The following is a 7,500-nucleotide window of genomic DNA, read 5'->3' on the forward strand; positions in this document are numbered from 1 at the left end:
TTTGCCCTGCTTTCTGTCTTTCTTTTTCTTCTACTTGTTTTTCTTTCTCCTTTCTTGCTTCCTGCAAGATTCGACAAATTTTATTTATTTTTTATTTTTCCCTCTACTACATTCTATTTGTGTTTTTTAACATAAGCACAAACAGATATTTAACGTGCATAATTAACAGCCTCACATTAAATAATATTTACCCTCTTTCTGAAATATGGAAACACTATAGAGCACATTAATTCAGATTGTCCCCCTCCCCCGCCCCCAGTTTACATGCTAATTGCTGCCAAGTGTTTTTGTTTTACCTTGTACTTACAGCTTCCAAATGAGTCATTGTTATTAAAGCAATTAATGATTATTTAGATTTATACACATTATTTACCAATTTATTTTCTCACCATTGTTTCTTGTATCCTACTCCTTCCTTCTAGGTTCAATATTATTCTTCCTGAAGTATATTGTTTAGATTAATTTTAGCAATGTTTTATGAGTAGTAAATTCTCTTCACCTTTGTCTGTCTGAAAATATCTTTATTTCACTCTTGTTTTTCCAATTAGTTGTTGGACCATACAATTAAAAATGTGAAATAAGAATTAAAACCAAAAGAAAGAAATGAGATATCATTTTTCTAATGACAAATTAAAAAAAAATCTAAACAGAACTTGAAGATTTAAAAATTAATTAATTATTAAGGAAACATTTTGTGGTCTCTAGAAGATTATTCTACACGTCAACCAGGTTATGTCTAAACCTGAAGTTCCTTCTGTCTGCTTGCTCTCTCTACTAAAAGAGTATTTGCTTGTATGTTTTGTAATTTGGGGTTGTATGCTCATTTTCACAAGGCTTTGTCTGAGAAAATCTTGTAGAGCCTACATTTAGATTACGTTGCTTTGGAGTAGTTTCACATTTGTTTCTGGGGCTTTCAGACTGAGTTTATATTTGCTGAACATATTCCTCATTCTCTATTCCAATCCTAAATCCCAGTAGATAGCTTTTTTCTTCTTTTTAACCCAAATTGATTAATTATCCAGGTGTTTTTCCCCTTCTGAGTAATCAAAAAATATTTTCAATAGATCTTTACGCATCCAGTATCATTTTCTTCTTCATTCCCTCAGTACTGATACCAAAATGATCTTTCTCAAAGGAGATTCTGATCATGTTAATTCTTCATGGTTTACCATGAAGATACAGAACAAGCTCCAAATACTTGGAAAGATCTGAGCCTTTCTGTATGTTTTCTGGCCTCAAAATTCTTCTCTCATAAACACTTGATGCTTAAGCAGAAAATTTTTTAACATTCCTGGAACATATAATGAGCACTCTTGTTTCAATGTCATTACATGTGCTGCTTCATGACTAGCTATCCTCCTTTACTTAGTAAACTTCTACTATGTTAAAGACCCAACTTAGGCGTTGTAGAGAAGTGCTTTCATGCTTGGGTTGAATAACATTTTGTTTTGTTGTTGTTTGTTGATTTGCTTTTAAAGAATAATTAAAAACACAAAAAGAGAGTTTATCATTTTATATTCCTGGGCTCTTCATATTTGCACATCTAAAACCACATCAAACTTGGTGGTGTCTCTGGGACAGTATATATGTATTTAGAGGAAGAATTGTAGATTTCAGTTATCTCTCTTGGTGGATTTATTAGCTAAATGCAAAATTGCATATTTCATTGCCAAATTGCCTTTTTGAAGGTGAAAAGTAAAGGGAGTACATCTGAGCACACTGCCTTCTCAGTAAAATAAAGAGATCTGGATACTCATTTGCCTTTGCTACTAAGTAGCTTCTCTCTTGCTTTGATTTCCCTCTTTTTAAAGTGAAAATGTTGGATGAGATGATCTTCAAGTTTCCTCTCACCTCCAAACTTCTAGGAATTTGATAAAGTGTCTTAGCTTTCTAGAGATATTTATTGTAACCCTCTCCTCCAAGTAGCCATCACTTCTTTTTAGTTGGTAAATTTAAGTTAATGAATGTCTCACAATTCTTAGAAAATAAATTATCTCTAAGATAAATTTGCATTTAAAATATTTTATTAACTACAAAGTGATTGGTTAATATAAACACTAACCAGAACATTCTGGCTAAAATAAAATTTTGTTTTTAACCTTATTTTGATTTAAAAGAGCAAGAGCAGCTGGGCGCAGTGGCTCATGCCTGTAATCCTAGCACTTTGGGAGGCCGAGGCAGGTAGATCACCTGAGGTCAGGAGTTTGAGATCATCCTGGCCAACATGGCGAAACCCCGTCTCTACTAAAAATATAGAACTTAGCCGGCCATGGTGGTGCACACCTGTAATCCCAGCTACTCAGGAGACTGAAGCAGGAGAATTTCTTGAACCCAGGAGGTGGATGTTGCAGTGAGCCCATATCGTACCACTTCACTCCAGCTTGGGTGAAAGAGTGAAACTCCATCTCAACAAATGAATGAATGAATGAATGAATGAATGAATAAATAAATAAATAAATAAATAAGCAAGAGTAAAGATCAGAAATGCAGTACTTCGGGAAAGGTGCACTTGAAGCCCTGTTCATAGGCAAAGCTCTAAGTAACATGAACTAGCTAATGTAATCAGTCTCAATTGGTGCTTGCTTTACTACAAATGTATCTGAGCTGGTATGCTATAGAGATCAATAACTCTTGATATGCTTGTCAATTTCTAGTGTTGATGAGTAATTTCTCTTAAGGAGTCTGTCTTCAAATGTTAGTGTGCCTTCATAGGAAATAAAAGTGCCATAATTTCATGTGAAGCATCCATCTATTGTTAATATTTAATTATTATTTCCATTATTAACTGAGCTGTCTCAATCCTTGAAAACTTTAATCAACTCCTAAATTTACTGTGTAAAAGAAATTTTCTTTACAATTTCTTTGAGGTATTTATATGTTAATAGCTAATTGCATTTTAAATCTTGAATGGAAAACTAGAATATTTATGTTGTTTAAGTCATTAGAATTGGGCAGAGCATCTTTTTAAATGGAAAAGAATATTGGAAAGAAATAAATGTCTTTTGCTGAAATTTATGGAAATACACATTAATCAGCTGTGATATTAAAATTTTTTTCTTCCTAATTTTGTTACCTTTTACCTTCCAAATTTTTATGCCTCTCAATTCTTCTAACCAATATTTTCTTTAGCCCTCTTCTTTGACTCTGCCTCCTCTTTCTTTTTAAAATTTCTCCTTCCTTTCTTCTTCACCCTTTTTTTTCTGTTATAAATATTTACATATTTACAAAGCTCACTAATAAGTGCAAGCAGGAATGGGATTGGGCAAAGCAAAATGTTGAATTGTGAGATAAAATGAATCACTTTTTGTTTACTAGAGAAATTGAAATATAACAGAATAATGACAGATTCTTTTAAATGCCTGATAGCTATAGGTTGTACTTTTATTTCCATTAGTTATATAAAATAATGAGTTTTCACTCCATGTATTTATTTAAACATAAATTGGCCTGCAGGACTGTGTTCTATATGTTAAGTTGTAGTTTTGGCTGCTAGTTGAGTATACCATAAATTAATAATCACCTGATACTGATTTGAGTTGAGGTGAATACCGAGATTTATTGACCTAAGTGGAAAATATGGACCAAAGTGAAACTTCCGTCAATATTTATTTACCTTTACAGGAACAATTAATCTTGATACTCATTGAAGCAAGAAGTCAATATATATATTGTTATGTACTTTTGGAGACTTCCATTAGAAATATTGGCAAGTCCCTGCTTCGTGGCCATAGATTTAAAAGGCCTATCAATTTTAAATGTTTTGGTCATTGAGAGCTAAAACATGTAACATATCACAGTGTTATTCACCAGAAATAAAAAATCAAGAGTCTGCTCAGAGTAGGTTAATATGAGTTCCTTTCTTCAGTCCAATGGACGGTTTTTAGTAAGATGAACTGCCAAGGAGACAACGAGCACTGACTTCTCGATGCATGACTTCATCTTGTTAGAAAGTAGGTTAAGCTCTCCTATAGGAGAGCTCTGCAGTGCTCCTCCCCGTGGTGAATGACACAGGCGAGTACACGTCCCAGTGTGTCTTAGTTTCATCATGAGAACGTTGTAAGCAGCCTGTAAGGGAAGTACAGACTGTGAGATTTAGACCCCTTGTTTCTTAGTTGTTTTTTTCTTTAATAAGCTCGTGGTGGAGGTAAAAGAAACTGTTATTTCACAGTGACTGGAAATGTAATGAAGTACTCGATATCTATGCATGAAGTGTTAGAGTTGAATTTCTAAAGAGAGAGATAGCATATTCCCTCCAGTGTATAAATTCCAGATTCAGAACATGATCTCAAGAATTGTACTTTACATTTCTCTTCCCACCACCAAACAATAACAAAAAGAAGAAACAAACGAAAACTTTTAGCACCCAATGGGAATTCCAGTTGGGGCAGATCTTTGAGATATGGTATTAGGGTGATGACTTGTACTTAAGAATGAAACCTGTTTGCTCCATATACATGTAGATGAAAAGCTTACACCTCACCATAAAGCAGTCATTGCAGTAATGTTCATTCTCTTTTTACTTAACAGAAACCAGAGGTTGTTGTGCCTAGGGAAATGTCCAAAAAGTTAGTGAAGTGTATTGAGGACACACACACACACACACACACACACAAATTTGTCACTGGAATAATATATATTTATTTTTGGAATAGACAAATTATATTCTAGACACTGTGAAAAGTTTTTAGTTTTTATTTTTTTAAGTATTTATTTATTTATTTGAGATGGAGTCTCACTCTGTCACCCAGGCTGGAGCGCAGTGGCACCATCTCGGCTCACTGCACCCACTGTCTCCCAGGTTCAAGCGATTCTCTTGCCTCAGGCTCCCAAGTAGCTGGGACTACAGGCATGCACCAAAATGTCCAGCTAATTTTTGTATTTTTAGTAGAGATGGAATTTCACCACGTTGGCCAGGCTGGTCTTGAATTCCTGACCTCAATTGATCCACCTGCCTCATCCTCCCAAAGTGCTTAGGCTTTTTCAAAATTGCCAATCCCAACATTATCCCAAAATTGTTTTTAATACCCAGCATAACCTAACATGCCAAGATACGCAGCTGAAAGCCATGAATTGGCTAATATCCGTGACTAGTTAACACACTAGTAGATTTGTGTTCAGCTTAAAAACTTCTTAACTTGTTTTTTTAACCGATGTTTTCTGTCATTCTGGGGTGATGATTTGCTCTTTTTGGGGAGAGGTATTATTTATTTTTATAAAGTCTGATTCCTTTCCTGGTTAAAACATAAATGTATACTCTCTTTCTGTTAATTTGTGAAGTACAGAAATGTGTTTTAAGAATTTGTGCCATGTATTGTTAATGAGGATAGCAAAAACAAAACTCAACAAAACAACAACAAATAACAAACAAGCCCCCACCCCATCCCCACGAGAACTCAGAAACACCAGGAAAAATGGCATCCTTTAATGTGTTGATCCTTGACACTCTGCAGACAGTAGCAGTAAAAAACGGACATCCACAAATATGCCCCTTAATCTTCAGAGAGGAGCCTCCTGAAAAGCACAGGCTTCTAGGATGTGTCTCAGAAACAGCTTATCTCCCTTCATCTCCTTTTTGAAGAACAAAGACCACCCACCTCATTGGTTAACAACTCACCCTATCACCAGCCAACCAGCCTGGGCAAACACAGCAGAGAAACACTAAAGGATCCTATATTTGAAAAGTGGAAGGAAAAATGGCTGGTGATGTCTTTAAAAGGCCAACTTATTTACATAAAGAGGTATTATAAATGGTATGGGCAAAGTGACTAAAGAGATGAGAAAAAAAGTGGGAAGGAGATAGAGAGGAATGGTAGCCATAGGGGAAGGGGTCGGGGGAGCAGTGAACTGAGAGCCGGTGAGAAGGAGGAAGAGCAGTGTAGGGCCAGCGAGTCACCTGTATACACCTTGTAACATCCTTTAGTTCCTACTTCTGGGAAGCACTCCAGTAGTCCTTGAAGAATTCAGATTGCAGTGTTGAATGTAAGCTAGCAGGTAGAACCCAATGCTTTGAGGTGGAGATTAGGATGGAAGGTATTCATGGGACAGTATATGTGATAAAGAAGCTCTTTCAATTAAATAAAAAGAAGAAGGCACTAGCTTGCCTGAAAAAACACAATTATATTTGAATTCTTCACGTGTCCATATGTTAGTCTTGGGCAACCTACAGAAAACCATCACTCCATTTTTTATACCAATAGTGATGATTCCACTTTGACCAAAAGGCGGATCAATGTGGAAAAAAGGCCATTGTCTTTACTGTGGAAAGTACATAGAATTTGGAGTCGGATGGATTAGCATTCAGGCCTCTTGGTAATTTTCTGATATTGGACAATTTACTTACTCTGTATTTGTTTCAGTTAAAAAACGGGGACTTTATCTTAACATTTTTGTGGGGATTAACATAAGAGATTTTAAAAGTGCCCAGCACAGTGCCTGGCACAGAGTGGGTGCTCAATTATGTTAGTCACGTTCCTGCCTTGTGAAGGGCTTTTCAGGTCCCTATAAAGAAAAGACCATAAAATTCAGGAGACATTAGGCATGAGTTTTAGTGGTTATATCACCAAATGTGTCTGCTTTCTAAATTTGTTCCTGAGAATCAGGCAGATTTTTTTTTTTTTTTTTTGTAAGAGAAAATCTGAAAATGAGACGTTTCATTCACTTCCATATCTTTACTGCTCAGACACATTGGCCGATATCTGCTTGGCTTTACTTCCAGTGCTTTCTCTAATTGCAGAGGCATGTGAAGGCCGTAATCTTTAGAAGAACCTTCAAAGCCTTGCGTAGTCTGGCCCTGCCTATCTTTCCAGCCTCACCCTTGTCACTGTCTTCTCCACTGTCTATGCTCCAGCCACACTGGGCTTCATTCATTCCTCCATCAACCCGAACTTTCTCCTTTCTTAGGGTCTTTGTTACCTCTGCTTAAGATACTTTTCCTAGATGCCTCCCTTTCCTTCTTGTTGCTGCTCATCTCTGTCTCTTGCACACACACACACATACACACACACACTCACATCCCTATCTATGTGAATTCATGCTTGCTTTACATCTCACCTTAATTGTCACTTCCTGCCCGAGACCCTAGCGTATGTTAGATTTGCTGGTCAAAAGCTTTCCCAGCATTCTTCCTGCTACTTATCACAGTTATGACTAATTAGTTATCTTGGTAGATGTTGGCTAATGTCTGTCTTTCTGGCTACAGTATTAGTAAAGACAGGGATTATGTTTGTCTGAATCACCACTGTGGCCCTCCCATTCAGTTCTATGCCTGATACATAATAGGTGATCAACAAACATTTTGGTGAATAGATAATGCTAGATGCAGAAACAAATTAGTGACTACATCATTGTAGCATTACAAGATTGTGGAGTCCTACTGTGTTCAATGTCAATAACTGCTGGCTCTGTATGGTTAATCTGAGGTCTCTGAATTGTAAAATGACCCAGTATGGTTAAAAATGGGCCTAAAATGATGTAAATGGTTTTTACCACAGAGGAACACCC

At 36.3% G+C, this 7,500-nt stretch overlaps 1 protein-coding gene across 3 annotated transcripts in view; it reads left to right on the forward strand.

Moving 5' to 3' along the window:
* The window catches only part of MECOM (MDS1 and EVI1 complex locus), a 640,330-nt gene that overhangs the window by 197,645 nt on the left and 435,185 nt on the right, over window positions 1-7,500 (forward strand). The window lies entirely within an intron of this gene.

The sequence above is a fragment of the Mandrillus leucophaeus genome, unplaced genomic scaffold (genome assembly GCF_000951045.1).
Source record: "Mandrillus leucophaeus isolate KB7577 unplaced genomic scaffold, Mleu.le_1.0 Scaffold452, whole genome shotgun sequence".
Classification (NCBI taxonomy): domain Eukaryota; kingdom Metazoa; phylum Chordata; class Mammalia; order Primates; family Cercopithecidae; genus Mandrillus; species Mandrillus leucophaeus.